General features: G+C 41.6%; 71 non-coding genes across 71 annotated transcripts in view; all 71 read right to left on the bottom strand.

Moving 5' to 3' along the window:
• Positions 1-76: 76 nt before the first annotated feature.
• trnal-aag (transfer RNA leucine (anticodon AAG)) lies at positions 77-158 on the bottom strand. Its single transcript has one exon. It is a non-coding gene; the product is annotated as a tRNA-Leu (tRNA).
• Positions 159-556: 398 nt separating this feature from the next.
• Positions 557-638, bottom strand: trnal-uag (transfer RNA leucine (anticodon UAG)). Its single transcript has one exon. It is a non-coding gene; the product is annotated as a tRNA-Leu (tRNA).
• Positions 639-760: 122 nt separating this feature from the next.
• Positions 761-831, bottom strand: trnag-ccc (transfer RNA glycine (anticodon CCC)). Its single transcript has one exon. It is a non-coding gene; the product is annotated as a tRNA-Gly (tRNA).
• Positions 832-926: 95 nt separating this feature from the next.
• trnal-aag (transfer RNA leucine (anticodon AAG)) lies at positions 927-1,008 on the bottom strand. Its single transcript has one exon. It is a non-coding gene; the product is annotated as a tRNA-Leu (tRNA).
• Positions 1,009-1,564: 556 nt separating this feature from the next.
• trnal-uag (transfer RNA leucine (anticodon UAG)) lies at positions 1,565-1,646 on the bottom strand. Its single transcript has one exon. It is a non-coding gene; the product is annotated as a tRNA-Leu (tRNA).
• Positions 1,647-1,768: 122 nt separating this feature from the next.
• Positions 1,769-1,839, bottom strand: trnag-ccc (transfer RNA glycine (anticodon CCC)). The gene has a single exon. It is a non-coding gene; the product is annotated as a tRNA-Gly (tRNA).
• A 95-nt stretch (positions 1,840-1,934) lies between these two features.
• trnal-aag (transfer RNA leucine (anticodon AAG)) lies at positions 1,935-2,016 on the bottom strand. The gene has a single exon. It is a non-coding gene; the product is annotated as a tRNA-Leu (tRNA).
• Positions 2,017-2,572: 556 nt separating this feature from the next.
• trnal-uag (transfer RNA leucine (anticodon UAG)) lies at positions 2,573-2,654 on the bottom strand. The gene has a single exon. It is a non-coding gene; the product is annotated as a tRNA-Leu (tRNA).
• A 122-nt stretch (positions 2,655-2,776) lies between these two features.
• On the bottom strand, positions 2,777-2,847 carry trnag-ccc (transfer RNA glycine (anticodon CCC)). Its single transcript has one exon. It is a non-coding gene; the product is annotated as a tRNA-Gly (tRNA).
• Positions 2,848-2,942: 95 nt separating this feature from the next.
• On the bottom strand, positions 2,943-3,024 carry trnal-aag (transfer RNA leucine (anticodon AAG)). The gene has a single exon. It is a non-coding gene; the product is annotated as a tRNA-Leu (tRNA).
• A 398-nt stretch (positions 3,025-3,422) lies between these two features.
• On the bottom strand, positions 3,423-3,504 carry trnal-uag (transfer RNA leucine (anticodon UAG)). The gene has a single exon. It is a non-coding gene; the product is annotated as a tRNA-Leu (tRNA).
• Positions 3,505-3,626: 122 nt separating this feature from the next.
• Positions 3,627-3,697, bottom strand: trnag-ccc (transfer RNA glycine (anticodon CCC)). Its single transcript has one exon. It is a non-coding gene; the product is annotated as a tRNA-Gly (tRNA).
• A 95-nt stretch (positions 3,698-3,792) lies between these two features.
• Positions 3,793-3,874, bottom strand: trnal-aag (transfer RNA leucine (anticodon AAG)). The gene has a single exon. It is a non-coding gene; the product is annotated as a tRNA-Leu (tRNA).
• Positions 3,875-4,430: 556 nt separating this feature from the next.
• Positions 4,431-4,512, bottom strand: trnal-uag (transfer RNA leucine (anticodon UAG)). The gene has a single exon. It is a non-coding gene; the product is annotated as a tRNA-Leu (tRNA).
• Positions 4,513-4,634: 122 nt separating this feature from the next.
• Positions 4,635-4,705, bottom strand: trnag-ccc (transfer RNA glycine (anticodon CCC)). The gene has a single exon. It is a non-coding gene; the product is annotated as a tRNA-Gly (tRNA).
• Positions 4,706-4,800: 95 nt separating this feature from the next.
• Positions 4,801-4,882, bottom strand: trnal-aag (transfer RNA leucine (anticodon AAG)). The gene has a single exon. It is a non-coding gene; the product is annotated as a tRNA-Leu (tRNA).
• Positions 4,883-5,301: 419 nt separating this feature from the next.
• trnal-uag (transfer RNA leucine (anticodon UAG)) lies at positions 5,302-5,383 on the bottom strand. Its single transcript has one exon. It is a non-coding gene; the product is annotated as a tRNA-Leu (tRNA).
• Positions 5,384-5,505: 122 nt separating this feature from the next.
• Positions 5,506-5,576, bottom strand: trnag-ccc (transfer RNA glycine (anticodon CCC)). The gene has a single exon. It is a non-coding gene; the product is annotated as a tRNA-Gly (tRNA).
• A 95-nt stretch (positions 5,577-5,671) lies between these two features.
• Positions 5,672-5,753, bottom strand: trnal-aag (transfer RNA leucine (anticodon AAG)). Its single transcript has one exon. It is a non-coding gene; the product is annotated as a tRNA-Leu (tRNA).
• Positions 5,754-6,332: 579 nt separating this feature from the next.
• Positions 6,333-6,414, bottom strand: trnal-uag (transfer RNA leucine (anticodon UAG)). The gene has a single exon. It is a non-coding gene; the product is annotated as a tRNA-Leu (tRNA).
• Positions 6,415-6,536: 122 nt separating this feature from the next.
• Positions 6,537-6,607, bottom strand: trnag-ccc (transfer RNA glycine (anticodon CCC)). The gene has a single exon. It is a non-coding gene; the product is annotated as a tRNA-Gly (tRNA).
• A 95-nt stretch (positions 6,608-6,702) lies between these two features.
• Positions 6,703-6,784, bottom strand: trnal-aag (transfer RNA leucine (anticodon AAG)). Its single transcript has one exon. It is a non-coding gene; the product is annotated as a tRNA-Leu (tRNA).
• A 428-nt stretch (positions 6,785-7,212) lies between these two features.
• Positions 7,213-7,294, bottom strand: trnal-uag (transfer RNA leucine (anticodon UAG)). The gene has a single exon. It is a non-coding gene; the product is annotated as a tRNA-Leu (tRNA).
• A 121-nt stretch (positions 7,295-7,415) lies between these two features.
• trnag-ccc (transfer RNA glycine (anticodon CCC)) lies at positions 7,416-7,486 on the bottom strand. The gene has a single exon. It is a non-coding gene; the product is annotated as a tRNA-Gly (tRNA).
• A 95-nt stretch (positions 7,487-7,581) lies between these two features.
• On the bottom strand, positions 7,582-7,663 carry trnal-aag (transfer RNA leucine (anticodon AAG)). The gene has a single exon. It is a non-coding gene; the product is annotated as a tRNA-Leu (tRNA).
• A 576-nt stretch (positions 7,664-8,239) lies between these two features.
• Positions 8,240-8,321, bottom strand: trnal-uag (transfer RNA leucine (anticodon UAG)). Its single transcript has one exon. It is a non-coding gene; the product is annotated as a tRNA-Leu (tRNA).
• Positions 8,322-8,443: 122 nt separating this feature from the next.
• trnag-ccc (transfer RNA glycine (anticodon CCC)) lies at positions 8,444-8,514 on the bottom strand. The gene has a single exon. It is a non-coding gene; the product is annotated as a tRNA-Gly (tRNA).
• Positions 8,515-8,609: 95 nt separating this feature from the next.
• trnal-aag (transfer RNA leucine (anticodon AAG)) lies at positions 8,610-8,691 on the bottom strand. The gene has a single exon. It is a non-coding gene; the product is annotated as a tRNA-Leu (tRNA).
• Positions 8,692-9,270: 579 nt separating this feature from the next.
• Positions 9,271-9,352, bottom strand: trnal-uag (transfer RNA leucine (anticodon UAG)). Its single transcript has one exon. It is a non-coding gene; the product is annotated as a tRNA-Leu (tRNA).
• Positions 9,353-9,474: 122 nt separating this feature from the next.
• Positions 9,475-9,545, bottom strand: trnag-ccc (transfer RNA glycine (anticodon CCC)). Its single transcript has one exon. It is a non-coding gene; the product is annotated as a tRNA-Gly (tRNA).
• Positions 9,546-9,640: 95 nt separating this feature from the next.
• Positions 9,641-9,722, bottom strand: trnal-aag (transfer RNA leucine (anticodon AAG)). The gene has a single exon. It is a non-coding gene; the product is annotated as a tRNA-Leu (tRNA).
• A 579-nt stretch (positions 9,723-10,301) lies between these two features.
• On the bottom strand, positions 10,302-10,383 carry trnal-uag (transfer RNA leucine (anticodon UAG)). Its single transcript has one exon. It is a non-coding gene; the product is annotated as a tRNA-Leu (tRNA).
• A 122-nt stretch (positions 10,384-10,505) lies between these two features.
• On the bottom strand, positions 10,506-10,576 carry trnag-ccc (transfer RNA glycine (anticodon CCC)). The gene has a single exon. It is a non-coding gene; the product is annotated as a tRNA-Gly (tRNA).
• Positions 10,577-10,671: 95 nt separating this feature from the next.
• trnal-aag (transfer RNA leucine (anticodon AAG)) lies at positions 10,672-10,753 on the bottom strand. Its single transcript has one exon. It is a non-coding gene; the product is annotated as a tRNA-Leu (tRNA).
• A 579-nt stretch (positions 10,754-11,332) lies between these two features.
• trnal-uag (transfer RNA leucine (anticodon UAG)) lies at positions 11,333-11,414 on the bottom strand. The gene has a single exon. It is a non-coding gene; the product is annotated as a tRNA-Leu (tRNA).
• Positions 11,415-11,536: 122 nt separating this feature from the next.
• On the bottom strand, positions 11,537-11,607 carry trnag-ccc (transfer RNA glycine (anticodon CCC)). The gene has a single exon. It is a non-coding gene; the product is annotated as a tRNA-Gly (tRNA).
• Positions 11,608-11,702: 95 nt separating this feature from the next.
• trnal-aag (transfer RNA leucine (anticodon AAG)) lies at positions 11,703-11,784 on the bottom strand. The gene has a single exon. It is a non-coding gene; the product is annotated as a tRNA-Leu (tRNA).
• Positions 11,785-12,215: 431 nt separating this feature from the next.
• On the bottom strand, positions 12,216-12,297 carry trnal-uag (transfer RNA leucine (anticodon UAG)). The gene has a single exon. It is a non-coding gene; the product is annotated as a tRNA-Leu (tRNA).
• A 122-nt stretch (positions 12,298-12,419) lies between these two features.
• trnag-ccc (transfer RNA glycine (anticodon CCC)) lies at positions 12,420-12,490 on the bottom strand. The gene has a single exon. It is a non-coding gene; the product is annotated as a tRNA-Gly (tRNA).
• A 95-nt stretch (positions 12,491-12,585) lies between these two features.
• On the bottom strand, positions 12,586-12,667 carry trnal-aag (transfer RNA leucine (anticodon AAG)). Its single transcript has one exon. It is a non-coding gene; the product is annotated as a tRNA-Leu (tRNA).
• A 567-nt stretch (positions 12,668-13,234) lies between these two features.
• trnal-uag (transfer RNA leucine (anticodon UAG)) lies at positions 13,235-13,316 on the bottom strand. Its single transcript has one exon. It is a non-coding gene; the product is annotated as a tRNA-Leu (tRNA).
• Positions 13,317-13,438: 122 nt separating this feature from the next.
• On the bottom strand, positions 13,439-13,509 carry trnag-ccc (transfer RNA glycine (anticodon CCC)). Its single transcript has one exon. It is a non-coding gene; the product is annotated as a tRNA-Gly (tRNA).
• A 95-nt stretch (positions 13,510-13,604) lies between these two features.
• trnal-aag (transfer RNA leucine (anticodon AAG)) lies at positions 13,605-13,686 on the bottom strand. Its single transcript has one exon. It is a non-coding gene; the product is annotated as a tRNA-Leu (tRNA).
• Positions 13,687-14,271: 585 nt separating this feature from the next.
• On the bottom strand, positions 14,272-14,353 carry trnal-uag (transfer RNA leucine (anticodon UAG)). The gene has a single exon. It is a non-coding gene; the product is annotated as a tRNA-Leu (tRNA).
• A 122-nt stretch (positions 14,354-14,475) lies between these two features.
• Positions 14,476-14,546, bottom strand: trnag-ccc (transfer RNA glycine (anticodon CCC)). Its single transcript has one exon. It is a non-coding gene; the product is annotated as a tRNA-Gly (tRNA).
• A 95-nt stretch (positions 14,547-14,641) lies between these two features.
• On the bottom strand, positions 14,642-14,723 carry trnal-aag (transfer RNA leucine (anticodon AAG)). Its single transcript has one exon. It is a non-coding gene; the product is annotated as a tRNA-Leu (tRNA).
• A 582-nt stretch (positions 14,724-15,305) lies between these two features.
• Positions 15,306-15,387, bottom strand: trnal-uag (transfer RNA leucine (anticodon UAG)). Its single transcript has one exon. It is a non-coding gene; the product is annotated as a tRNA-Leu (tRNA).
• Positions 15,388-15,509: 122 nt separating this feature from the next.
• trnag-ccc (transfer RNA glycine (anticodon CCC)) lies at positions 15,510-15,580 on the bottom strand. The gene has a single exon. It is a non-coding gene; the product is annotated as a tRNA-Gly (tRNA).
• Positions 15,581-15,675: 95 nt separating this feature from the next.
• Positions 15,676-15,757, bottom strand: trnal-aag (transfer RNA leucine (anticodon AAG)). The gene has a single exon. It is a non-coding gene; the product is annotated as a tRNA-Leu (tRNA).
• A 573-nt stretch (positions 15,758-16,330) lies between these two features.
• Positions 16,331-16,413, bottom strand: trnal-uag (transfer RNA leucine (anticodon UAG)). The gene has a single exon. It is a non-coding gene; the product is annotated as a tRNA-Leu (tRNA).
• A 122-nt stretch (positions 16,414-16,535) lies between these two features.
• On the bottom strand, positions 16,536-16,606 carry trnag-ccc (transfer RNA glycine (anticodon CCC)). The gene has a single exon. It is a non-coding gene; the product is annotated as a tRNA-Gly (tRNA).
• A 95-nt stretch (positions 16,607-16,701) lies between these two features.
• Positions 16,702-16,783, bottom strand: trnal-aag (transfer RNA leucine (anticodon AAG)). Its single transcript has one exon. It is a non-coding gene; the product is annotated as a tRNA-Leu (tRNA).
• A 577-nt stretch (positions 16,784-17,360) lies between these two features.
• trnal-uag (transfer RNA leucine (anticodon UAG)) lies at positions 17,361-17,442 on the bottom strand. The gene has a single exon. It is a non-coding gene; the product is annotated as a tRNA-Leu (tRNA).
• Positions 17,443-17,564: 122 nt separating this feature from the next.
• Positions 17,565-17,635, bottom strand: trnag-ccc (transfer RNA glycine (anticodon CCC)). Its single transcript has one exon. It is a non-coding gene; the product is annotated as a tRNA-Gly (tRNA).
• A 95-nt stretch (positions 17,636-17,730) lies between these two features.
• On the bottom strand, positions 17,731-17,812 carry trnal-aag (transfer RNA leucine (anticodon AAG)). Its single transcript has one exon. It is a non-coding gene; the product is annotated as a tRNA-Leu (tRNA).
• A 2,354-nt stretch (positions 17,813-20,166) lies between these two features.
• On the bottom strand, positions 20,167-20,248 carry trnal-uag (transfer RNA leucine (anticodon UAG)). Its single transcript has one exon. It is a non-coding gene; the product is annotated as a tRNA-Leu (tRNA).
• A 122-nt stretch (positions 20,249-20,370) lies between these two features.
• On the bottom strand, positions 20,371-20,441 carry trnag-ccc (transfer RNA glycine (anticodon CCC)). Its single transcript has one exon. It is a non-coding gene; the product is annotated as a tRNA-Gly (tRNA).
• Positions 20,442-20,536: 95 nt separating this feature from the next.
• trnal-aag (transfer RNA leucine (anticodon AAG)) lies at positions 20,537-20,618 on the bottom strand. The gene has a single exon. It is a non-coding gene; the product is annotated as a tRNA-Leu (tRNA).
• A 580-nt stretch (positions 20,619-21,198) lies between these two features.
• On the bottom strand, positions 21,199-21,280 carry trnal-uag (transfer RNA leucine (anticodon UAG)). The gene has a single exon. It is a non-coding gene; the product is annotated as a tRNA-Leu (tRNA).
• A 122-nt stretch (positions 21,281-21,402) lies between these two features.
• Positions 21,403-21,473, bottom strand: trnag-ccc (transfer RNA glycine (anticodon CCC)). Its single transcript has one exon. It is a non-coding gene; the product is annotated as a tRNA-Gly (tRNA).
• A 95-nt stretch (positions 21,474-21,568) lies between these two features.
• Positions 21,569-21,650, bottom strand: trnal-aag (transfer RNA leucine (anticodon AAG)). Its single transcript has one exon. It is a non-coding gene; the product is annotated as a tRNA-Leu (tRNA).
• Positions 21,651-22,208: 558 nt separating this feature from the next.
• Positions 22,209-22,290, bottom strand: trnal-uag (transfer RNA leucine (anticodon UAG)). The gene has a single exon. It is a non-coding gene; the product is annotated as a tRNA-Leu (tRNA).
• A 122-nt stretch (positions 22,291-22,412) lies between these two features.
• trnag-ccc (transfer RNA glycine (anticodon CCC)) lies at positions 22,413-22,483 on the bottom strand. The gene has a single exon. It is a non-coding gene; the product is annotated as a tRNA-Gly (tRNA).
• A 95-nt stretch (positions 22,484-22,578) lies between these two features.
• trnal-aag (transfer RNA leucine (anticodon AAG)) lies at positions 22,579-22,660 on the bottom strand. Its single transcript has one exon. It is a non-coding gene; the product is annotated as a tRNA-Leu (tRNA).
• Positions 22,661-23,242: 582 nt separating this feature from the next.
• trnal-uag (transfer RNA leucine (anticodon UAG)) lies at positions 23,243-23,324 on the bottom strand. The gene has a single exon. It is a non-coding gene; the product is annotated as a tRNA-Leu (tRNA).
• Positions 23,325-23,446: 122 nt separating this feature from the next.
• Positions 23,447-23,517, bottom strand: trnag-ccc (transfer RNA glycine (anticodon CCC)). Its single transcript has one exon. It is a non-coding gene; the product is annotated as a tRNA-Gly (tRNA).
• A 95-nt stretch (positions 23,518-23,612) lies between these two features.
• trnal-aag (transfer RNA leucine (anticodon AAG)) lies at positions 23,613-23,694 on the bottom strand. Its single transcript has one exon. It is a non-coding gene; the product is annotated as a tRNA-Leu (tRNA).
• Positions 23,695-26,060: 2,366 nt separating this feature from the next.
• On the bottom strand, positions 26,061-26,142 carry trnal-uag (transfer RNA leucine (anticodon UAG)). The gene has a single exon. It is a non-coding gene; the product is annotated as a tRNA-Leu (tRNA).
• A 122-nt stretch (positions 26,143-26,264) lies between these two features.
• trnag-ccc (transfer RNA glycine (anticodon CCC)) lies at positions 26,265-26,335 on the bottom strand. Its single transcript has one exon. It is a non-coding gene; the product is annotated as a tRNA-Gly (tRNA).
• Positions 26,336-26,430: 95 nt separating this feature from the next.
• On the bottom strand, positions 26,431-26,512 carry trnal-aag (transfer RNA leucine (anticodon AAG)). The gene has a single exon. It is a non-coding gene; the product is annotated as a tRNA-Leu (tRNA).
• A 576-nt stretch (positions 26,513-27,088) lies between these two features.
• The window catches only part of trnal-uag (transfer RNA leucine (anticodon UAG)), an 82-nt gene continuing 43 nt past the window's right edge, over positions 27,089-27,127 (bottom strand). The window contains exon 1 of the tRNA in view: positions 27,089-27,127. This exon is cut by the window's right edge and continues 43 nt beyond it. This is a non-coding gene — a tRNA (tRNA-Leu).

Raw genomic sequence — 27,127 nt, 5'->3', positions numbered from 1 at the left:
CAAATATTCCATGGAACGGAATATTTTCTTTTACAGCAGTTCAAAAGACCGAAGTGGGGTTGAAAAAAAAACAATATGGCAGCGGTGGGATTTGAACCCACGCCTCCGGAGAGACTGGAGCCTTAATCCAGCGCCTTAGACCGCTCGGCCACGCTACCACAACACTTACTCTTGGCCACCCAGGTACCAAACTATACAATGCTAGTGCAATTCAACAACAACAACAACTATTTTGATGTATTTGCAAAAAAAAGAAAAATGAACAGCAGTTCCAATGCTTCAGCTTTACTTACTACCACAACACTAACCCTTAGCCACCCAGGTTCCATACTATACACTGCTAGTACAATTCAACAACAACAACAACAACAACAATTATCTTGATGTATTTGTTAAAAAAAAAGAAAATTGAACAGCAGTTCAAATGCTTCAGCTTACTTCCATAGAATAGGTGTACCAAGAAACATGCCGTGGCATTTGTTACTACGTCTCTAGGGAGTCACAAGTCCTTCTGTTGCTTCTTGTGAAAAGGGGGCAGGGGTGAAAAAAATTCATATGGCAGCGGTGGGATTCGAACCCACGCCTCCAGAGAGACTGGAGCCTAAATCCAGCGCCTTAGACCGCTCGGCCACACTACCGCATTGCAAGCTTTCTGCCCCCCAGGTTTCGTACTATACGCCGCTAACGCAATTCAACTACTACAATTGTAAAATTTTAACGTAATTATTGGTTTGAAAACACAAACGCTGCCTTATCAGCTTGCGCCAACTGGGAATTGAACCCAGGTCACAAGAATGGGAATCTTGTATGATACCACTACACCATTGGCGCTGACATGTTTGCGTGTATGCAAATATTCCATGGAACGGAATATTTTCTTTTACAGCAGTTCAAAAGACCGAAGTGGGGTTGAAAAAAAAACAATATGGCAGCGGTGGGATTTGAACCCACGCCTCCGGAGAGACTGGAGCCTTAATCCAGCGCCTTAGACCGCTCGGCCACGCTACCACAACACTTACTCTTGGCCACCCAGGTTCCAAACTATACAATGCTAGTGCAATTCAACAACAACAACAACAACAACAACAACTATTTTGATGTATTTGCAAAAAAAAGAAAAATGAACAGCAGTTCCAATGCTTCAGCTTTACTTACTACCACAACACTAACCCTTAGCCACCCAGGTTCCATACTATACACTGCTAGTACAATTCAACAACAACAACAACAACAACAACAATTATCTTGATGTATTTGCAAAAAAAAAGAAAAATGAACAGCAGTTCCAATGCTTCAGCTTTACTTACTACCACAACACTAACCCTTAGCCACCCAGGTTCCATACTATACACTGCTAGTACAATTCAACAACAACAACAACAATTATCTTGATGTATTTGTTAAAAAAAAAGAAAATTGAACAGCAGTTCAAATGCTTCAGCTTACTTCCATAGAATAGGTGTACCAAGAAACATGCCGTGGCATTTGTTACTACGTCTCTAGGGAGTCACAAGTCCTTCTGTTGCTTCTTGTGAAAAGGGGGCAGGGGTGAAAAAAATCCATATGGCAGCGGTGGGATTCGAACCCACGCCTCCAGAGAGACTGGAGCCTAAATCCAGCGCCTTAGACCGCTCGGCCACACTACCGCATTGCAAGCTTTCTGCCCCCCAGGTTTCGTACTATACGCCGCTAACGCAATTCAACTACTACAATTGTAAAATTTTAACGTAATTATTGGTTTGAAAACACAAACGCTGCCTTATCAGCTTGCGCCAACTGGGAATTGAACCCAGGTCACAAGAATGGGAATCTTGTATGATACCACTACACCATTGGCGCTGACATGTTTGCGTGTATGCAAATATTCCATGGAACGGAATATTTTCTTTTACAGCAGTTCAAAAGACCGAAGTGGGGTTGAAAAAAAAACAATATGGCAGCGGTGGGATTTGAACCCACGCCTCCGGAGAGACTGGAGCCTTAATCCAGCGCCTTAGACCGCTCGGCCACGCTACCACAACACTTACTCTTGGCCACCCAGGTTCCAAACTATACAATGCTAGTGCAATTCAACAACAACAACAACAACAACAACAACTATTTTGATGTATTTGCAAAAAAAAGAAAAATGAACAGCAGTTCCAATGCTTCAGCTTTACTTACTACCACAACACTAACCCTTAGCCACCCAGGTTCCATACTATACACTGCTAGTACAATTCAACAACAACAACAACAACAACAACAATTATCTTGATGTATTTGCAAAAAAAAAGAAAAATGAACAGCAGTTCCAATGCTTCAGCTTTACTTACTACCACAACACTAACCCTTAGCCACCCAGGTTCCATACTATACACTGCTAGTACAATTCAACAACAACAACAACAATTATCTTGATGTATTTGTTAAAAAAAAAGAAAATTGAACAGCAGTTCAAATGCTTCAGCTTACTTCCATAGAATAGGTGTACCAAGAAACATGCCGTGGCATTTGTTACTACGTCTCTAGGGAGTCACAAGTCCTTCTGTTGCTTCTTGTGAAAAGGGGGCAGGGGTGAAAAAAATCCATATGGCAGCGGTGGGATTCGAACCCACGCCTCCAGAGAGACTGGAGCCTAAATCCAGCGCCTTAGACCGCTCGGCCACACTACCGCATTGCAAGCTTTCTGCCCCCCAGGTTTCGTACTATACGCCGCTAACGCAATTCAACTACTACAATTGTAAAATTTTAACGTAATCATTGGTTTGAAAACACAAACGCTGCCTTATCAGCTTGCGCCAACTGGGAATTGAACCCAGGTCACAAGAATGGGAATCTTGTATGATACCACTACACCATTGGCGCTGACATGTTTGCGTGTATGCAAATATTCCATGGAACGGAATATTTTCTTTTACAGCAGTTCAAAAGACCGAAGTGGGGTTGAAAAAAAAACAATATGGCAGCGGTGGGATTTGAACCCACGCCTCCGGAGAGACTGGAGCCTTAATCCAGCGCCTTAGACCGCTCGGCCACGCTACCACAACACTTACTCTTGGCCACCCAGGTACCAAACTATACAATGCTAGTGCAATTCAACAACAACAACAACTATTTTGATGTATTTGCAAAAAAAAGAAAAATGAACAGCAGTTCCAATGCTTCAGCTTTACTTACTACCACAACACTAACCCTTAGCCACCCAGGTTCCATACTATACACTGCTAGTACAATTCAACAACAACAACAACAACAACAATTATCTTGATGTATTTGTTAAAAAAAAAGAAAATTGAACAGCAGTTCAAATGCTTCAGCTTACTTCCATAGAATAGGTGTACCAAGAAACATGCCGTGGCATTTGTTACTACGTCTCTAGGGAGTCACAAGTCCTTCTGTTGCTTCTTGTGAAAAGGGGGCAGGGGTGAAAAAAATTCATATGGCAGCGGTGGGATTCGAACCCACGCCTCCAGAGAGACTGGAGCCTAAATCCAGCGCCTTAGACCGCTCGGCCACACTACCGCATTGCAAGCTTTCTGCCCCCCAGGTTTCGTACTATACGCCGCTAACGCAATTCAACTACTACAATTGTAAAATTTTAACGTAATTATTGGTTTGAAAACACAAACGCTGCCTTATCAGCTTGCGCCAACTGGGAATTGAACCCAGGTCACAAGAATGGGAATCTTGTATGATACCACTACACCATTGGCGCTGACATGTTTGCGTGTATGCAAATATTCCATGGAACGGAATATTTTCTTTTACAGCAGTTCAAAAGACCGAAGTGGGGTTGAAAAAAAAACAATATGGCAGCGGTGGGATTTGAACCCACGCCTCCGGAGAGACTGGAGCCTTAATCCAGCGCCTTAGACCGCTCGGCCACGCTACCACAACACTTACTCTTGGCCACCCAGGTTCCAAACTATACAATGCTAGTGCAATTCAACAACAACAACAACAACAACAACAACTATTTTGATGTATTTGCAAAAAAAAGAAAAATGAACAGCAGTTCCAATGCTTCAGCTTTACTTACTACCACAACACTAACCCTTAGCCACCCAGGTTCCATACTATACACTGCTAGTACAATTCAACAACAACAACAACAACAACAACAATTATCTTGATGTATTTGCAAAAAAAAAGAAAAATGAACAGCAGTTCCAATGCTTCAGCTTTACTTACTACCACAACACTAACCCTTAGCCACCCAGGTTCCATACTATACACTGCTAGTACAATTCAACAACAACAACAACAATTATCTTGATGTATTTGTTAAAAAAAAAGAAAATTGAACAGCAGTTCAAATGCTTCAGCTTACTTCCATAGAATAGGTGTACCAAGAAACATGCCGTGGCATTTGTTACTACGTCTCTAGGGAGTCACAAGTCCTTCTGTTGCTTCTTGTGAAAAGGGGGCAGGGGTGAAAAAAATCCATATGGCAGCGGTGGGATTCGAACCCACGCCTCCAGAGAGACTGGAGCCTAAATCCAGCGCCTTAGACCGCTCGGCCACACTACCGCATTGCAAGCTTTCTGCCCCCCAGGTTTCGTACTATACGCCGCTAACGCAATTCAACTACTACAATTGTAAAATTTTAACGTAATTATTGGTTTGAAAACACAAACGCTGCCTTATCAGCTTGCGCCAACTGGGAATTGAACCCAGGTCACAAGAATGGGAATCTTGTATGATACCACTACACCATTGGCGCTGACATGTTTGCGTGTATGCAAATATTCCATGGAACGGAATATTTTCTTTTACAGCAGTTCAAAAGACCGAAGTGGGGTTGAAAAAAAAACAATATGGCAGCGGTGGGATTTGAACCCATGCCTCCGGAGAGACTGGAGCCTTAATCCAGCGCCTTAGACCGCTCGGCCACGCTACCACAACACTTACTCTTGGCCACCCAGGTTCCAAACTATACAATGCTAGTGCAATTCAACAACAACAACAACAACAAGAAGAACAACTATTTTGATGTATTTGCAAAAAAAAGAAAAATGAACAGCAGTTCCAATGCTTCAGCTTTACTTACTACCACAACACTAACCCTTAGCCACCCAGGTTCCATACTATACACTGCTAGTACAATTCAACAACAACAACAACAACAACAACAACAATTATCTTGATGTATTTGTTAAAAAAAAAGAAAATTGAACAGCAGTTCAAATGCTTCAGCTTACTTCCATAGAATAGGTGTACCAAGAAACATGCCGTGGCATTTGTTACTACGTCTCTAGGGAGTCACAAGTCCTTCTGTTGCTTCTTGTGAAAAGGGGGCAGGGGTGAAAAAAATTCATATGGCAGCGGTGGGATTCGAACCCACGCCTCCAGAGAGACTGGAGCCTAAATCCAGCGCCTTAGACCGCTCGGCCACACTACCGCATTGCAAGCTTTCTGCCCCCCAGGTTTCGTACTATACGCCGCTAACGCAATTCAACTACTATAATTGTAAAATTTTAACGTAATTATTGGTTTGAAAACACAAACGCTGCCTTATCAGCTTGCGCCAACTGGGAATTGAACCCAGGTCACAAGAATGGGAATCTTGTATGATACCACTACACCATTGGCGCTGACATGTTTGCGTGTATGCAAATATTCCATGGAACGGAATATTTTCTTTTACAGCAGTTCAAAAGACCGAAGTGGGGTTGAAAAAAAAACAATATGGCAGCGGTGGGATTTGAACCCACGCCTCCGGAGAGACTGGAGCCTTAATCCAGCGCCTTAGACCGCTCGGCCACGCTACCACAACACTTACTCTTGGCCACCCAGGTTCCAAACTATACAATGCTAGTGCAATTCAACAACAACAACAACAACAACAAGAACAACAACAACAACAACTATTTTGATGTATTTGCAAAAAAAAGAAAAATGAACAGCAGTTCCAATGCTTCAACTTTACTTACTACCACAACACTAACCCTTGGCCACCCAGGTTCCATACTATACACTGCTAGTACAATTCAACAACAACAACAACAACAACAATTATCTTGATGTATTTGCAAAAAAAAGAAAAATGAACAGCAGTTCCAATGCTTCAGCTTTACTTACTACCACAACACTAACCCTTAGCCACCCAGGTTCCATACTATACACTGCTAGTACAATTCAACAACAACAACAACAACAACAACAACAATTATCTTGATGTATTTGTTAAAAAAAAAGAAAATTGAACAGCAGTTCAAATGCTTCAGCTTACTTCCATAGAATAGGTGTACCAAGAAACATGCCGTGGCATTTGTTACTACGTCTCTAGGGAGTCACAAGTCCTTCTGTTGCTTCTTGTGAAAAGGGGGCAGGGGTGAAAAAAATCCATATGGCAGCGGTGGGATTCAAACCCACGCCTCCCGAGAGACTGGAGCCTAAAACCAGCGCCTTAGACCGCTCGGCCACACTACCGCATTGCAAGCTTTCTGCCCCCCAGGTTTTGTACTATACGCCGCTAACGCAATTCAACTACTAAAATTGTAAAATTTTAACGTAATTATTGGTTTGAAAACACAAACGCTGCCTTATCAGCTTGCGCCAACTGGGAATTGAACCCAGGTCACAAGAATGGGAATCTTGTATGATACCACTACACCATTGGCGCTGACATGTTTGCGTGTATGCAAATATTCCATGGAACGGAATATTTTCTTTTACAGCAGTTCAAAAGACCGAAGTGGGGTTGAAAAAAAAACAATATGGCAGCAGTGGGATTTGAACCCACGCCTCCGGAGAGACTGGAGCCTTAATCCAGCGCCTTAGACCGCTCGGCCACGCTACCACAACACTTACTCTTGGCCACCCAGGTTCCAAACTATACAATGCTAGTGCAATTCAACAACAACAACAACAACAACAAGAACAACAACAACAACAACTATTTTGATGTATTTGCAAAAAAAAGAAAAATGAACAGTTCCAATGCTTCAGCTTTACTTACTACCACAACACTAACCCTTAGCCACCCAGGTTCCATACTATACACTGCTAGTACAATTCAACAACAACAACAACAACAACAACAACAATTATCTTGATGTATTTGTTAAAAAAAAAGAAAATTGAACAGCAGTTCAAATGCTTCAGCTTACTTCCATAGAATAGGTGTACCAAGAAACATGCCGTGGCATTTGTTACTACGTCTCTAGGGAGTCACAAGTCCTTCTGTTGCTTCTTGTGAAAAGGGGGCAGGGGTGAAAAAAATCCATATGGCAGCGGTGGGATTCGAACCCACGCCTCCAGAGAGACTGGAGCCTAAATCCAGCGCCTTAGACCTCTCGGCCACACTACCGCATTGCAAGCTTTCTGCCCCCAGGTTTCGTACTATACGCCGCTAACGCAATTCAACTACTACAATTGTAAAATTTTAACGTAATTATTGGTTTGAAAACACAAACGCTGCCTTATCAGCTTGCGCCAACTGGGAATTGAACCCAGGTCACAAGAATGGGAATCTTGTATGATACCACTACACCATTGGCGCTGACATGTTTGCGTGTATGCAAATATTCCATGGAACGGAATATTTTCTTTTACAGCAGTTCAAAAGACCGAAGTGGGGTTGAAAAAAAAACAATATGGCAGCGGTGGGATTTGAACCCACGCCTCCGGAGAGACTGGAGCCTTAATCCAGCGCCTTAGACCGCTCGGCCACGCTACCACAACACTTACTCTAGGCCACCCAGGTTCCAAACTATACAATGCTAGTGCAATTCAACAACAACAACAACAACAACAACAAGAACAACAACAACTATTTTGATGTATTTGCAAAAAAAAGAAAAATGAACAGCAGTTCCAATGCTTCAGCTTTACTTACTACCACAACACTAACCCTTGGCCACCCAGGTTCCATACTATACACTGCTAGTACAATTCAACAACAACAACAACAACAACAATTATCTTGATGTATTTGCAAAAAAAAGAAAAATGAACAGCAGTTCCAATGCTTCAGCTTTACTTACTACCACAACACTAACCCTTAGCCACCCAGGTTCCATACTATACACTGCTAGTACAATTCAACAACAACAACAACAACAACAACAACAATTATCTTGATGTATTTGTTAAAAAAAAAGAAAATTGAACAGCAGTTCAAATGCTTCAGCTTACTTCCATAGAATAGGTGTACCAAGAAACATGCCGTGGCATTTGTTACTACGTCTCTAGGGAGTCACAAGTCCTTCTGTTGCTTCTTGTGAAAAGGGGGCAGGGGTGAAAAAAATTCATATGGCAGCGGTGGGATTCGAACCCACGCCTCCAGAGAGACTGGAGCCTAAATCCAGCGCCTTAGACCGCTCGGCCACACTACCGCATTGCAAGCTTTCTGCCCCCCAGGTTTCGTACTATACGCCGCTAACGCAATTCAACTACTACAATTGTAAAATTTTAACGTAATTATTGGTTTGAAAACACAAACGCTGCCTTATCAGCTTGCGCCAACTGGGAATTGAACCCAGGTCACAAGAATGGGAATCTTGTATGATACCACTACACCATTGGCGCTGACATGTTTGCGTGTATGCAAATATTCCATGGAACGGAATATTTTCTTTTACAGCAGTTCAAAAGACCGAAGTGGGGTTGAAAAAAAAACAATATGGCAGTGGTGGGATTTGAACCCACGCCTCCGGAGAAACTGGAGCCTTAATCCAGCGCCTTAGACCGCTCGGCCACGCTACCACAACACTTACTCTTGGCCACCCAGGTTCCAAACTATACAATGCTAGTGCAATTCAACAACAACAACAACAACAACAAGAACAACAACAACAACAACTATTTTGATGTATTTGCAAAAAAAAGAAAAATGAACAGCAGTTCCAATGCTTCAGCTTTACTTACTACCACAACACTAACCCTTGGCCACCCAGGTTCCATACTATACACTGCTAGTACAATTCAACAACAACAACAACAACAACAACAACAATTATCTTGATGTATTTGCAAAAAAAAGAAAAATGAACAGCAGTTCCAATGCTTCAGCTTTACTTACTACCACAACACTAACCCTTAGCCACCCAGGTTCCATACTATACACTGCTAGTACAATTCAACAACAACAACAACAACAACAATTATCTTGATGTATTTGTTAAAAAAAAAGAAAATTGAACAGCAGTTCAAATGCTTCAGCTTACTTCCATAGAATAGGTGTACCAAGAAACATGCCGTGGCATTTGTTACTACGTCTCTAGGGAGTCACAAGTCCTTCTGTTGCTTCTTGTGAAAAGGGGGCAGGGGTGAAAAAAATCCATATGGCAGCGGTGGGATTCGAACCCACGCCTCCAGAGAGACTGGAGCCTAAATCCAGCGCCTTAGACCGCTCGGCCACACTACCGCATTGCAAGCTTTCTGCCCCCCAGGTTTCGTACTATACGCCGCTAACGCAATTCAACTACTACAATTGTAAAATTTTAACGTAATTATTGGTTTGAAAACACAAACGCTGCCTTATCAGCTTGCGCCAACTGGGAATTGAACCCAGGTCACAAGAATGGGAATCTTGTATGATACCACTACACCATTGGCGCTGACATGTTTGCGTGTATGCAAATATTCCATGGAACGGAATATTTTCTTTTACAGCAGTTCAAAAGACCGAAGTGGGGTTAAAAAAAAAACAATATGGCAGCGGTGGGATTTGAACCCACGCCTCCGGAGAGACTGGAGCCTTAATCCAGCGCCTTAGACCGCTCGGCCACGCTACCACAACACTTACTCTTGGCCACCCAGGTTCCAAACTATACAATGCTAGTGCAATTCAACAACAACAACAACAACAACAAGAACAACAACAACAACAACAACTATTTTGATGTATTTGCAAAAAAAAGAAAAATGAACAGCAGTTCCAATGCTTCAGCTTTACTTACTACCACAACACTAACCCTTAGCCACCCAGGTTCCATACTATACACTGCTAGTACAATTCAACAACAACAACAACAACAACAACAATTATCTTGATGTATTTGCAAAAAAAAGAAAAATGAACAGCAGTTCCAATGCTTCAGCTTTACTTACTACCACAACACTAACCCTTAGCCACCCAGGTTCCATACTATACACTGCTAGTACAATTCAACAACAACAACAACAACAACAATTATCTTGATGTATTTGTTAAAAAAAAAGAAAATTGAACAGCAGTTCAAATGCTTCAGCTTACTTCCATAGAATAGGTGTACCAAGAAACATGCCGTGGCATTTGTTACTACGTCTCTAGGGAGTCACAAGTCCTTCTGTTGCTTCTTGTGAAAAGGGGGCAGGGGTGAAAAAAATCCATATGGCAGTGGTGGGATTCGAACCCACGCCTCCAGAGAGACTGGAGCCTAAATCCAGCGCCTTAGACCGCTCGGCCACACTACCGCATTGCAAGCTTTCTGCCCCCCAGGTTTCGTACTATACGCCGCTAACGCAATTCAACTACTACAATTGTAAAATTTTAACGTAATTATTGGTTTGAAAACACAAACGCTGCCTTATCAGCTTGCGCCAACTGGGAATTGAACCCAGGTCACAAGAATGGGAATCTTGTATGATACCACTACACCATTGGCGCTGACATGTTTGCGTGTATGCAAATATTCCATGGAACGGAATATTTTCTTTTACAGCAGTTCAAAAGACCGAAGTGGGGTTGAAAAAAAAACAATATGGCAGCGGTGGGATTTGAACCCACGCCTCCGGAGAGACTGGAGCCTTAATCCAGCGCCTTAGACCGCTCGGCCACGCTACCACAACACTTACTCTTGGCCACCCAGGTTCCAAACTATACAATGCTAGTGCAATTCAACAACAACAACAACAACAACAAGAACAACAACAACAACAACTATTTTGATGTATTTGCAAAAAAAAGAAAAATGAACAGCAGTTCCAATGCTTCAACTTTACTTACTACCACAACACTAACCCTTGGCCACCCAGGTTCCATACTATACACTGCTAGTACAATTCAACAACAACAACAACAACAACAATTATCTTGATGTATTTGCAAAAAAAAGAAAAATGAACAGCAGTTCCAATGCTTCAGCTTTACTTACTACCACAACACTAACCCTTAGCCACCCAGGTTCCATACTATACACTGCTAGTACAATTCAACAACAACAACAACAACAACAACAACAATTATCTTGATGTATTTGTTAAAAAAAAAGAAAATTGAACAGCAGTTCAAATGCTTCAGCTTACTTCCATAGAATAGGTGTACCAAGAAACATGCCGTGGCATTTGTTACTACGTCTCTAGGGAGTCACAAGTCCTTCTGTTGCTTCTTGTGAAAAGGGGGCAGGGGTGAAAAAAATCCATATGGCAGCGGTGGGATTCAAACCCACGCCTCCCGAGAGACTGGAGCCTAAATCCAGCGCCTTAGACCGCTCGGCCACACTACCGCATTGCAAGCTTTCTGCCCCCCAGGTTTTGTACTATACGCCGCTAACGCAATTCAACTACTAAAATTGTAAAATTTTAACGTAATTATTGGTTTGAAAACACAAACGCTGCCTTATCAGCTTGCGCCAACTGGGAATTGAACCCAGGTCACAAGAATGGGAATCTTGTATGATACCACTACACCATTGGCGCTGACATGTTTGCGTGTATGCAAATATTCCATGGAACGGAATATTTTCTTTTACAGCAGTTCAAAAGACCGAAGTGGGGTTGAAAAAAAAACAATATGGCAGCAGTGGGATTTGAACCCACGCCTCCGGAGAGACTGGAGCCTTAATCCAGCGCCTTAGACCGCTCGGCCACGCTACCACAACACTTACTCTTGGCCACCCAGGTTCCAAACTATACAATGCTAGTGCAATTCAACAACAACAACAACAACAACAAGAACAACAACAACAACAACTATTTTGATGTATTTGCAAAAAAAAGAAAAATGAACAGTTCCAATGCTTCAGCTTTACTTACTACCACAACACTAACCCTTAGCCACCCAGGTTCCATACTATACACTGCTAGTACAATTCAACAACAACAACAACAACAACAACAACAACAATTATCTTGATGTATTTGTTAAAAAAAAAGAAAATTGAACAGCAGTTCAAATGCTTCAGCTTACTTCCATAGAATAGGTGTACCAAGAAACATGCCGTGGCATTTGTTACTACGTCTCTAGGGAGTCACAAGTCCTTCTGTTGCTTCTTGTGAAAAGGGGGCAGGGGTGAAAAAAATCCATATGGCAGCGGTGGGATTCGAACCCACGCCTCCAGAGAGACTGGAGCCTAAATCCAGCGCCTTAGACCTCTCGGCCACACTACCGCATTGCAAGCTTTCTGCCCCCCAGGTTTCGTACTATACGCCGCTAACGCAATTCAACTACTACAATTGTAAAATTTTAACGTAATTATTGGTTTGAAAACACAAACGCTGCCTTATCAGCTTGCGCCAACTGGGAATTGAACCCAGGTCACAAGAATGGGAATCTTGTATGATACCACTACACCATTGGCGCTGACATGTTTGCGTGTATGCAAATATTCCATGGAACGGAATATTTTCTTTTACAGCAGTTCAAAAGACCGAAGTGGGGTTGAAAAAAAAACAATATGGCAGCGGTGGGATTTGAACCCACGCCTCCGGAGAGACTGGAGCCTTAATCCAGCGCCTTAGACCGCTCGGCCACGCTACCACAACACTTACTCTAGGCCACCCAGGTTCCAAACTATACAATGCTAGTGCAATTCAACAACAACAACAACAAGAACAACAACAACTATTTTGATGTATTTGCAAAAAAAAGAAAAATGAACAGCAGTTCCAATGCTTCAGCTTTACTTACTACCACAACACTAACCCTTGGCCACCCAGGTTCCATACTATACACTGCTAGTACAATTCAACAACAACAACAACAACAACAATTATCTTGATGTATTTGCAAAAAAAAGAAAAATGAACAGCAGTTCCAATGCTTCAGCTTTACTTACTACCACAACACTAACCCTTAGCCACCCAGGTTCCATACTATACACTGCTAGTACAATTCAACAACAACAACAACAACAACAACAACAATTATCTTGATGTATTTGTTAAAAAAAAAGAAAATTGAACAGCAGTTCAAATGCTTCAGCTTACTTCCATAGAATAGGTGTACCAAGAAACATGCCGTGGCATTTGTTACTACGTCTCTAGGGAGTCACAAGTCCTTCTGTTGCTTCTTGTGAAAAGGGGGCAGGGGTGAAAAAAATTCATATGGCAGCGGTGGGATTCGAACCCACGCCTCCAGAGAGACTGGAGCCTAAATCCAGCGCCTTAGACCGCTCGGCCACACTACCGCATTGCAAGCTTTCTGCCCCCCAGGTTTCGTACTATACGCCGCTAACGCAATTCAACTAGTACAATTGTAAAATTTTAACGTAATTATTGGTTTGAAAACACAAACGCTGCCTTATCAGCTTGCGCCAACTGGGAATTGAACCCAGGTCACAAGAATGGGAATCTTGTATGATACCACTACACCATTGGCGCTGACATGTTTGCGTGTATGCAAATATTCCATGGAACGGAATATTTTCTTTTACAGCAGTTCAAAAGACCGAAGTGGGGTTGAAAAAAAAACAATATGGCAGCGGTGGGATTTGAACCCACGCCTCCGGAGAAACTGGAGCCTTAATCCAGCGCCTTAGACCGCTCGGCCACGCTACCACAACACTTACTCTTGGCCACCCAGGTTCCAAACTATACAATGCTAGTGCAATTCAACAACAACAACAACAACAACAAGAACAACAACAACAACAACTATTTTGATGTATTTGCAAAAAAAAGAAAAATGAACAGCAGTTCCAATGCTTCAGCTTTACTTACTACCACAACACTAACCCTTGGCCACCCAGGTTCCATACTATACACTGCTAGTACAATTCAACAACAACAACAACAACAACAACAACAATTATCTTGATGTATTTGCAAAAAAAAGAAAAATGAACAGCAGTTCCAATGCTTCAGCTTTACTTACTACCACAACACTAACCCTTAGCCACCCAGGTTCCATACTATACACTGCTAGTACAATTCAACAACAACAACAACAACAACAACAACAATTATCTTGATGTATTTGTTAAAAAAAAAGAAAATTGAACAGCAGTTCAAATGCTTCAGCTTACTTCCATAGAATAGGTGTACCAAGAAACATGCCGTGGCATTTGTTACTACGTCTCTAGGGAGTCACAAGTCCTTCTGTTGCTTCTTGTGAAAAGGGGGCAGGGGTGAAAAAAATCCATATGGCAGCGGTGGGATTCGAACCCACGCCTCCAGAGAGACTGGAGCCTAAATCCAGCGCCTTAGACCGCTCGGCCACACTACCGCATTGCAAGCTTTCTGCCCCCCAGGTTTCGTACTATACGCCGCTAACGCAATTCAACTACTACAATTGTAAAATTTTAACGTAATTATTGGTTTGAAAACACAAACGCTGCCTTATCAGCTTGCGCCAACTGGGAATTGAACCCAGGTCACAAGAATGGGAATCTTGTATGATACCACTACACCATTGGCGCTGACATGTTTGCGTGTATGCAAATATTCCATGGAACGGAATATTTTCTTTTACAGCAGTTCAAAAGACCGAAGTGGGGTTGAAAAAAAAACAATATGTCAGCGGTGGGATTTGAACCCACGCCTCCGGAGAGACTGGAGCCTTAATCCAGCGCCTTAGACCGCTCGGCCACGCTACCACAACACTTACTTTTGGCCACCCAGGTTCCAAACTATACAATGCTAGTGCAATTCAACAACAACAACAACAACAACAAGAACAACAACAACAACAACAACTATTTTGATGTATTTGCAAAAAAAAGAAAAATGAACAGCAGTTCCAATGCTTCAGCTTTACTTACTACCACAACACTAACCCTTAGCCACCCAGGTTCCATACTATACACTGCTAGTACAATTCAACAACAACAACAACAACAACAACAATTATCTTGATGTATTTGCAAAAAAAAGAAAAATGAACAGCAGTTCCAATGCTTCAGCTTTACTTACTACCACAACACTAACCCTTAGCCACCCAGGTTCCATACTATACACTGCTAGTACAATTCAACAACAACAACAACAACAACAACAATTATCTTGATGTATTTGTTAAAAAAAAAGAAAATTGAACAGCAGTTCAAATGCTTCAGCTTACTTCCATAGAATAGGTGTACCAAGAAACATGCCGTGGCATTTGTTACTACGTCTCTAGGGAGTCACAAGTCCTTCTGTTGCTTCTTGTGAAAAGGGGGCAGGGGTGAAAAAAATCTATATGGCAGTGGTGGGATTCGAACCCTCGCCTCCAGAGAGACTGGAGCCTAAATCCAGCGCCTTAGACCGCTCGGCCACACTACCGCATTGCAAGCTTTCTGCCCCCCAGGTTTCGTACTATACGCCGCTAACGCAATTCAACTACTACAATTGTAAAATTTTAACGGAATTATTGGTTTGAAAACACAAACGCTGCCTTATCAGCTTGCGCCAACTGGGAATTGAACCCAGGTCACAAGAATGGGAATCTTGTATGATACCACTACACCATTGGCGCTGACATGTTTGCGTGTATGCAAATATTCCATGGAACGGAATATTTTCTTTTACAGCAGTTCAAAAGACCGAAGTGGGGTTGAAAAAAAAACAATATGGCAGCGGTGGGATTTGAACCCACGCCTCCGGAGAGACTGGAGCCTTAATCCAGCGCCTTAGACCGCTCGGCCACGCTACCACAACACTTACTCTTGGCCACCCAGGTTCCAAACTATACAATGCTAGTGCAATTCAACAACAACAACAACAACAAGAAGAACAACTATTTTGATGTATTTGCAAAAAAAAGAAAAATGAACAGCAGTTCCAATGCTTCAGCTTTACTTACTACCACAACACTAACCCTTAGCCACCCAGGTTCCATACTATACACTGCTAGTACAATTCAACAACAACAACAACAACAACAACAACAATTATCTTGATGTATTTGCAAAAAAAAGAAAAATGAACAGTAGTTCCAAATCTTCAGCTTTACTTACTACCACAACACTAACCCTTAGCCACCCAGGTTCCATACTATACACTGCTAGTACAATTCAACAACAACAACAACAACAACAACAACAATTATCTTGATGTATTTGTTAAAAAAAAAGAAAATTGAACAGCAGTTCAAATGCTTCAGCTTACTTCCATAGAATAGGTGTACCAAGAAACATGCCGTGGCATTTGTTACTACGTCTCTAGGGAGTCACAAGTCCTTCTGTTGCTTCTTGTGAAAAGGGGGCAGGGGTGAAAAAAATCCATATGGAGGTGGTGGGATTCGAACCCCACGCCTCCAGAGAGACTGGAGCCTAAATCCAGCGCCTTAGACCGCTCGGCCACACTACCGCATTGCAAGCTTTCTGCCCCCCAGGTTTCGTACTATACGCCGCTAACGCAATTCAACTACTACAATTGTAAAATTTTAACGTAATTATTGGTTTGAAAACACAAACGCTGCCTTATCAGCTTGCGCCAACTGGGAATTGAACCCAGGTCACAAGAATGGGAATCTTGTATGATACCACTACACCATTGGCACTGACATGTTTGCGTGTATGCAAATATTCCATGGAACGGAATATTTTCTTTTACAGCAGTTCAAAAGACCGAAGTGGGGTTGAAAAAAAAACAATATGGCAGCGGTGGGATTTGAACCCACGCCTCCGGAGAGACTGGAGCCTTAATCCTGCGCCTTAGACCGCTCGGCCACGCTACCACAACACTTACTCTTGGCCACCCAGGTTCCAAACTATACAATGCTAGTGCAATTCAACAACAACAACAACAACAACAAGAACAACAACAACTATTTTGATGTATGCAAAAAAAAGAAAAATGAACAGCAGTTCCAATGCTTCAGCTTTACTTACTACCACAACACTAACCCTTAGCCACCCAGGTTCCATACTATACACTGCTAGTACAATTCAACAACAACAACAACAACAACAACAACAATTATCTTGATGTATTTGCAAAAAAAAGAAAAATGAACAGCAGTTCCAATGCTTCAGCTTTACTTACTACCACAACACTAACCCTTAGCCACCCAGGTTCCATACTATACACTGCTAGTACAATTCAACAACAACAACAACAACAACAACAACAATTATCTTGATGTATTTGTTAAAAAAAAAGAAAATTGAACAGCAGTTCAAATGCTTCAGCTTACTTCCATAGAATAGGTGTACCAAGAAACATGCCGTGGCATTTGTTACTACGTCTCTAGGGAGTCACAAGTCCTTCTGTTGCTTCTTGTGAAAAGGGGGCAGGGGTGAAAAAAATCCATATGGCAGTGGTGGGATTCGAACCCACGCCTCCAGAGAGACTGGAGCCTAAATCCAGCGCCTTAGACCGCTCGGCCACACTACCGCATTGCAAGCTTTCTGCCCCCCAGGTTTCGTACTATACGCCGCTAACGCAATTCAACTAGTACAATTGTAAAATTTTAACGTAATTATTGGTTTGAAAACACAAACGCTGCCTTATCAGCTTGCGCCAACTGGGAATTGAACCCAGGTCACAAGAATGGGAATCTTGTATGATACCACTACACCATTGGCGCTGACATGTTTGCGTGTATGCAAATATTCCATGGAACGGAATATTTTCTTTTACAGCAGTTCAAAAGACCGAAGTGGGGTTGAAAAAAAAACAATATGGCAGCGGTGGGATTTGAACCCACGCCTCCGGAGAGACTGGAGCCTTAATCCAGCGCCTTAGACCGCTCGGCCACGCTACCGAATGTTTTTCCAATATTATAACAGCAAGAGAACATTCAAAGAGGAGGTTAAATGTCTAAGAGACACAAATGGCAAAATCATAGATGAAGAAAAAAAAATAGCAAATATATTAAATGATTACTTTTCACAGGTTTTTACAAAGGAGGACACGGACAACATGCCCCACATGTCAACCTGTTCCTATCCAGTTTTAAATAACTTTAGCATAACAGAGGCAGAAGTGTTAAAGGGACTAGGAGCTCTTAAAATAAACAAATCCCCTGGGCCGGATGAGATCCTCCCAATAGTACTCAAAGAAATGAAAGAAGTTATTTACAAACCGCTAACCAAGATCATGCAACAGTCTCTTGACACAGGGGTTGTACCAACAGACTGGAAAATAGCAAATGTAATACCAATCCACAAAAAGGGAGACAAAACCGAACCAGGTAACTACAGACCAATAAGCCTGACTTCTATTATATGTAAACTTATGGAAACTATAATAAGATCCAAAATGGAAAATTACCTATATGGTAACAATATCCTGGGAGACAGCCAGCATGGTTTTAGGAAAGGGAGATCATGTCTAACTAACCTACTTGACTTTTTTGAGGATGCAACATTGAAAATGGATAACTGCAAAGCATACGACATGGTTTATTTAGATTTCCAGAAAGCTTTTGACAAAGTCCCGCATAAAAGATTAATTCTCAAACTGAACGCAGTAGGGATTCAAGGAAATGCATGCACATGGATTAGGGAGTGGTTAACAGGTAGAAAACAGAAAGTACTGATTAGAGGAGAAACCTCGAAATGGAGTGAGGTAACCAGTGGTGTACCACAGGGATCAGTATTAGGTCCTCTGCTATTCCTAATCTACATTAATGATTTAGACTCTGATATAGTAAGCAAACTCGTTAAATTTGCAGACGACACAAAAATAGGAGGAGTGGCAGACACTGTTGAAGCAGCAAAGGTCATTCAAAATGATCTAGACAGCATTCAAAATTGGGCAGACACATGGCAAATGAAATTTAATAGAGAAAAGTGTAAAGTATTGCATGCGGGCAATAAAAATGTGCATTATAAATATCATATGGGAGACAGTGAAATTGAAGAAGGGAACTATGAAAAAGACCTAGGAGTTTATGTTGACTCAGAAATGTCTTCATCTAGACAATGTGGGGAAGCTATAAAAAAGGCTAACAAGATGCTTGGATATATTGTGAGAAGTGTTGAATTTAAATCAAGGGAAGTAATGTTAAAACTCTACAATGCATTAGTAAGACCTCACCTAGAATATTGTGTTCAGTTTTGGTCACCTCGTTACAAAAAGGATATTGCTGCTCTAGAAAGAGTGCAAAGAAGAGCAACCAGAATTATCCCAGGTTTAAAAGGCATGTCGTATGCAGACAGGCTAAAAGAATTGAATCTATTCAGTCTTGAACAAAGAAGACTACGCGGCGATCTGATTCAAACATTCAAAATCCTAAAAGGTATAGATAATGTCAACCCGGGGGACTTCTTTGACTTGAAAAAAGAAAAAAGGACCAGGGGTCATAAATGGAGATTAGATAAAGGGGCATTCAGAACAGAAAATAGGAGGCATTTTTTTACACAGAGAATTGTGAGGGTCTGGAACCAACTCCCCAGTAATGTTGTTGAAGCTGATACCCTGGGATCCTTCAAGAAGCTGCTTGATGAGATTCTGGGATCAATAAGCTACTAACAAACAAACGAGCAAGATGGGCTGAATGGCCTCCTCTCGTTTGTAAACTTTCTTATGTTCTTATGTTCTTATGTTCTTACCACAACACTTACTCTTGGCCACCCAGGTTCCAAACTATACAATGCTAGTGCAATTCAACAACAACAACAACAACAACAAGAACAACAACAACAACAACTATTTTGATGTATTTGCAAAAAAAAGAAAAATGAACAGCAGTTCCAATGCTTCAGCTTTACTTACTACCACAACACTAACCCTTAGCCACCCAGGTTCCATACTATACACTGCTAGTACAATTCAACAACAACAACAACAATTATCTTGATGTATTTGCAAAAAAAAGAAAAATGAACAGCAGTTCCAATGCTTCAGCTTTACTTACTACCACAACACTAACCCTTAGCCACCCAGGTTCCATACTATACACTGCTAGTACAATTCAACAACAACAACAACAATTATCTTGATGTATTTGTTAAAAAAAAAGAAAATTGAACAGCAGTTCAAATGCTTCAGCTTACTTCCATAGAATAGGTGTACCAAGAAACATGCCGTGGCATTTGTTACTACGTCTCTAGGGAGTCACAAGTCCTTCTGTTGCTTCTTGTGAAAAGGGGGCAGGGATGAAAAAAATCCATATGGCAGTGGTGGGATTCGAACCCACGCCTCCAGAGAGACTGGAGCCTAAATCCAGCGCCTTAGACCGCTCGGCCACACTACCGCATTGCAAGCTTTCTGCCCCCCAGGTTTCGTACTATACGCCGCTAACGCAATTCAACTACTACAATTGTAAAATTTTAACGTAATTATTGGTTTGAAAACACAAACGCTGCCTTATCAGCTTGCGCCAACTGGGAATTGAACCCAGGTCACAAGAATGGGAATCTTGTATGATACCACTACACCATTGGCGCTGACATGTTTGCGTGTATGCAAATATTCCATGGAACGGAATATTTTCTTTTACAGCAGTTCAAAAGACCGAAGTGGGGTTGAAAAAAAAACAATATGGCAGCGGTGGGATTTGAACCCACGCCTCCGGAGAGACTGGAGCCTTAATCCAGCGCCTTAGACCGCTCGGCCACGCTACCACAACACTTACTCTTGGCCACCCAGGTTCCAAACTATACAATGCTAGTGCAATTCAACAACAACAACAACAACAACAAGAACAACAACTATTTTGATGTATTTGCAAAAAAAAAGAAAAATGAACAGCAGTTCCAATGCTTCAGCTTTACTTACTACCACAACACTAACCCTTAGCCACCCAGGTTCCATACTATACACTGCTAGTACAATTCAACAACAACAACAACAACAACAACAACAATTATCTTGATGTATTTGCAAAAAAAAGAAAAATGAACAGCAGTTCCAATGCTTCAGCTTTACTTACTACCACAACACTAACCCTTAGCCACCCAGGTTCCATACTATACACTGCTAGTACAATTCAACAACAACAACAACAACAACAACAACAACAATTATCTTGATGTATTTGTTAAAAAAAAAGAAAATTGAACAGCAGTTCAAATGCTTCAGCTTACTTCCATAGAATAGGTGTACCAAGAAACATGCCGTGGCATTTGTTACTACGTCTCTAGGGAGTCACAAGTCCTTCTGTTGCTTCTTGTGAAAAGGGGGCAGGGGTGAAAAAAATCCATATGGCAGTGGTGGTATTCGAACCCACGCCTCCAGAGAGACTGGAGCCTAAATCCAGCGCCTTAGACCGCTCGGCCACACTACCGCATTGCAAGCTTTCTGCCCCCCAGGTTTCGTACTATACGCCGCTAACGCAATTCAACTACTACAATTGTAAAATTTTAACGTAATTATTGGTTTGAAAACACAAACGCTGCCTTATCAGCTTGCGCCAACTGGGAATTGAACCCAGGTCACAAGAATGGGAATCTTGTATGATACCACTACACCATTGGCGCTGACATGTTTGCGTGTATGCAAATATTCCATGGAACGGAATATTTTCTTTTACAGCAGTTCAAAAGACCGAAGTGGGGTTGAAAAAAAAACAATATGGCAGCGGTGGGATTTGAACCCACGCCTCCGGAGAGACTGGAGCCTTAAGCCAGCGCCTTAGACCGCTCGGCCACGCTACCACAACACTTACTCTTGGCCACCCAGGTTCCAAACTATACAATGCTAGTGCAATTCAACAACAACAACAACAACAACAACAACTATTTTGATGTATTTGCAAAAAAAAGAAAAATGAACAGCAGTTCCAATGCTTCAGCTTTACTTACTACCACAACACTAACCCTTAGCCACCCAGGTTCCATACTATACACTGCTAGTACAATTCAACAACAACAACAACAACAACAACAACAATTATCTTGATGTATTTGCAAAAAAAAGAAAAATGAACAGCAGTTCCAATGCTTCAGCTTTACTTACTACCACAACACTAACCCTTAGCCACCCAGGTTCCATACTATACACTGCTAGTACAATTCAACAACAACAACAACAATTATCTTGATGTATTTGTTAAAAAAAAAGAAAATTGAACAGCAGTTCAAATGCTTCAGCTTACTTCCATAGAATAGGTGTACCAAGAAACATGCCGTGGCATTTGTTACTACGTCTCTAGGGAGTCACAAGTCCTTCTGTTGCTTCTTGTGAAAAGGGGGCAGGGGTGAAAAAAATCCATATGGCAGTGGTGGGATTCGAACCCACGCCTCCAGAGAGACTGGAGCCTAAATCCAGCGCCTTAGACCGCTCGGCCACACTACCGCATTGCAAGCTTTCTGCCCCCCAGGTTTCGTAGTATACGCCGCTAACGCAATTCAACTACTACAATTGTAAAATTTTAACGTAATTATTGGTTTGAAAACACAAACGCTGCCTTATCAGCTTGCGCCAACTGGGAATTGAACCCAGGTCACAAGAATGGGAATCTTGTATGATACCACTACACCATTGGCGCTGACATGTTTGCGTGTATGCAAATATTCCATGGAACGGAATATTTTCTTTTACAGCAGTTCAAAAGACCGAAGTGGGGTTGAAAAAAAAACAATATGGCAGCGGTGGGATTTGAACCCACGCCTCCGGAGAGACTGGAGCCTTAATCCAGCGCCTTAGACCGCTCGGCCACGCTACCACAACACTTACTCTTGGCCACCCAGGTTCCAAACTATACAATGCTAGTGCAATTCAACAACAACAACAACAACAACAAGAACAACAACAACTATTTTGATGTATTTGCAAAAAAAAGAAAAATGAACAGCAGTTCCAATGCTTCAGCTTTACTTACTACCACAACACTAACCCTTAGCCACCCAGGTTCCATACTATACACTGCTAGTACAATTCAACAACAACAACAACAACAACAACAACAATTATCTTGATGTATTTGCAAAAAAAAGAAAAATGAACAGCAGTTCCAATGCTTCAGCTTTACTTACTACCACAACACTAACCCTTAGCCACCCAGGTTCCATACTATACACTGCTAGTACAATTCAACAACAACAACAACAACAACAACAACAACAATTATCTTGATGTATTTGTTAAAAAAAAAGAAAATTGAACAGCAGTTCAAATGCTTCAGCTTACTTCCATAGAATAGGTGTACCAAGAAACATGCCGTGGCATTTGTTACTACGTCTCTAGGGAGTCACAAGTCCTTCTGTTGCTTCTTGTGAAAAGGGGGCAGGGGTGAAAAAAATCCATATGGCAGTGGTGGGATTCGAACCCACGCCTCCAGAGAGACTGGAGCCTAAATCCAGCGCCTTAGACCGCTCGGCCACACTACCGCATTGCAAGCTTTCTGCCCCCCAGGTTTCGTACTATACGCCGCTAACGCAATTCAACTAGTACAATTGTAAAATTTTAACGTAATTATTGGTTTGAAAACACAAACGCTGCCTTATCAGCTTGCGCCAACTGGGAATTGAACCCAGGTCACAAGAATGGGAATCTTGTATGATACCACTACACCATTGGCGCTGACATGTTTGCGTGTATGCAAATATTCCATGGAACGGAATATTTTCTTTTACAGCAGTTCAAAAGACCGAAGTGGGGTTGAAAAAAAAACAATATGGCAGCGGTGGGATTTGAACCCACGCCTCCGGAGAAACTGGAGCCTTAATCCAGCGCCTTAGACCGCTCGGCCACGCTACCGAATGTTTTTCCAATATTATAACAGCAAGAGAACATTCAAAGAGGAGGTTAAATGTCTAAGAGACACAAATGGCAAAATCATAGATGAAGAAAAAAAAATAGCAAATATATTAAATGATTACTTTTCACAGGTTTTTACAAAGGAGGACACGGACAACATGCCCCACATGTCAACCTGTTCCTATCCAGTTTTAAATAACTTTAGCATAACAGAGGCAGAAGTGTTAAAGGGACTAGGAGCTCTTAAAATAAACAAATCCCCTGGGCCGGATGAGATCCTCCCAATAGTACTCAAAGAAATGAAAGAAGTTATTTACAAACCGCTAACCAAGATCATGCAACAGTCTCTTGACACAGGGGTTGTACCAACAGACTGGAAAATAGCAAATGTAATACCAATCCACAAAAAGGGAGACAAAACCGAACCAGGTAACTACAGACCAATAAGCCTGACTTCTATTATATGTAAACTTATGGAAACTATAATAAGATCCAAAATGGAAAATTACCTATATGGTAACAATATCCTGGGAGACAGCCAGCATGGTTTTAGGAAAGGGAGATCATGTCTAACTAACCTACTTGACTTTTTTGAGGATGCAACATTGAAAATGGATAACTGCAAAGCATACGACATGGTTTATTTAGATTTCCAGAAAGCTTTTGACAAAGTCCCGCATAAAAGATTAATTCTCAAACTGAACGCAGTAGGGATTCAAGGAAATGCATGCACATGGATTAGGGAGTGGTTAACAGGTAGAAAACAGAAAGTACTGATTAGAGGAGAAACCTCGAAATGGAGTGAGGTAACCAGTGGTGTACCACAGGGATCAGTATTAGGTCCTCTGCTATTCCTAATCTACATTAATGATTTAGACTCTGATATAGTAAGCAAACTCGTTAAATTTGCAGACGACACAAAAATAGGAGGAGTGGCAGACACTGTTGAAGCAGCAAAGGTCATTCAAAATGATCTAGACAGCATTCAAAATTGGGCAGACACATGGCAAATGAAATTTAATAGAGAAAAGTGTAAAGTATTGCATGCGGGCAATAAAAATGTGCATTATAAATATCATATGGGAGACAGTGAAATTGAAGAAGGGAACTATGAAAAAGACCTAGGAGTTTATGTTGACTCAGAAATGTCTTCATCTAGACAATGTGGGGAAGCTATAAAAAAGGCTAACAAGATGCTTGGATATATTGTGAGAAGTGTTGAATTTAAATCAAGGGAAGTAATGTTAAAACTCTACAATGCATTAGTAAGACCTCACCTAGAATATTGTGTTCAGTTTTGGTCACCTCGTTACAAAAAGGATATTGCTGCTCTAGAAAGAGTGCAAAGAAGAGCAACCAGAATTATCCCAGGTTTAAAAGGCATGTCGTATGCAGACAGGCTAAAAGAATTGAATCTATTCAGTCTTGAACAAAGAAGACTACGCGGCGATCTGATTCAAACATTCAAAATCCTAAAAGGTATAGATAATGTCAACCCGGGGGACTTCTTTGACTTGAAAAAAGAAAAAAGGACCAGGGGTCATAAATGGAGATTAGATAAAGGGGCATTCAGAACAGAAAATAGGAGGCATTTTTTTACACAGAGAATTGTGAGGGTCTGGAACCAACTCCCCAGTAATGTTGTTGAAGCTGATACCCTGGGATCCTTCAAGAAGCTGCTTGATGAGATTCTGGGATCAATAAGCTACTAACAAACAAACGAGCAAGATGGGCTGAATGGCCTCCTCTCGTTTGTAAACTTTCTTATGTTCTTATGTTCTTATGTTCTTACCACAACACTTACTCTTGGCCACCCAGGTTCCAAACTATACAATGCTAGTGCAATTCAACAACAACAACAACAACAACAAGAACAACAACAACAACAACTATTTTGATGTATTTGCAAAAAAAAGAAAAATGAACAGCAGTTCCAATGCTTCAGCTTTACTTACTACCACAACACTAACCCTTAGCCACCCAGGTTCCATACTATACACTGCTAGTACAATTCAACAACAACAACAACAATTATCTTGATGTATTTGCAAAAAAAAGAAAAATGAACAGCAGTTCCAATGCTTCAGCTTTACTTACTACCACAACACTAACCCTTAGCCACCCAGGTTCCATACTATACACTGCTAGTACAATTCAACAACAACAACAACAACAACAACAACAATTATCTTGATGTATTTGTTAAAAAAAAAGAAAATTGAACAGCAGTTCAAATGCTTCAGCTTACTTCCATAGAATAGGTGTACCAAGAAACATGCCGTGGCATTTGTTACTACGTCTCTAGGGAGTCACAAGTCCTTCTGTTGCTTCTTGTGAAAAGGGGGCAGGGATGAAAAAAATCCATATGGCAGTGGTGGGATTCGAACCCACGCCTCCAGAGAGACTGGAGCCTAAATCCAGCGCCTTAGACCGCTCGGCCACACTACCGCATTGCAAGCTTTCTGCCCCCCAGGTTTCGTACTATACGCCGCTAACGCAATTCAACTACTACAATTGTAAAATTTTAACGTAATTATTGGTTTGAAAACACAAACGCTGCCTTATCAGCTTGCGCCAACTGGGAATTGAACCCAGGTCACAAGAATGGGAATCTTGTATGATACCACTACACCATTGGCGCTGACATGTTTGCGTGTATGCAAATATTCCATGGAACGGAATATTTTCTTTTACAGCAGTTCAAAAGACCGAAGTGGGGTTGAAAAAAAAACAATATGGCAGCGGTGGGATTTGAACCCACGCCTCCGGAGAGACTGGAGCCTTAATCCAGCGCCTTAGACCGCTCGGCCACGCTACCACAACACTTACTCTTGGCCACCCAGGTTCCAAACTATACAATGCTAGTGCAATTCAACAACAACAACAACAACAACAAGAACAACAACTATTTTGATGTATTTGCAAAAAAAAGAAAAATGAACAGCAGTTCCAATGCTTCAGCTTTACTTACTACCACAACACTAACCCTTAGCCACCCAGGTTCCATACTATACACTGCTAGTACAATTCAACAACAACAACAACAACAACAACAACAATTATCTTGATGTATTTGCAAAAAAAAGAAAAATGAACAGCAGTTCCAATGCTTCAGCTTTACTTACTACCACAACACTAACCCTTAGCCACCCAGGTTCCATACTATACACTGCTAGTACAATTCAACAACAACAACAACAACAACAACAACAATTATCTTGATGTATTTGTTAAAAAAAAAGAAAATTGAACAGCAGTTCAAATGCTTCAGCTTACTTCCATAGAATAGGTGTACCAAGAAACATGCCGTGGCATTTGTTACTACGTCTCTAGGGAGTCACAAGTCCTTCTGTTGCTTCTTGTGAAAAGGGGGCAGGGGTGAAAAAAATCCATATGGCAGTGGTGGGATTCGAACCCACGCCTCCAGAGAGAC

This window comes from Acipenser ruthenus, chromosome 50 (genome assembly GCF_902713425.1).
Source record: "Acipenser ruthenus chromosome 50, fAciRut3.2 maternal haplotype, whole genome shotgun sequence".
In the NCBI taxonomy this organism is placed as follows: domain Eukaryota; kingdom Metazoa; phylum Chordata; class Actinopteri; order Acipenseriformes; family Acipenseridae; genus Acipenser; species Acipenser ruthenus.
This window is presented reverse-complemented; position numbering and strand designations above follow the sequence as displayed.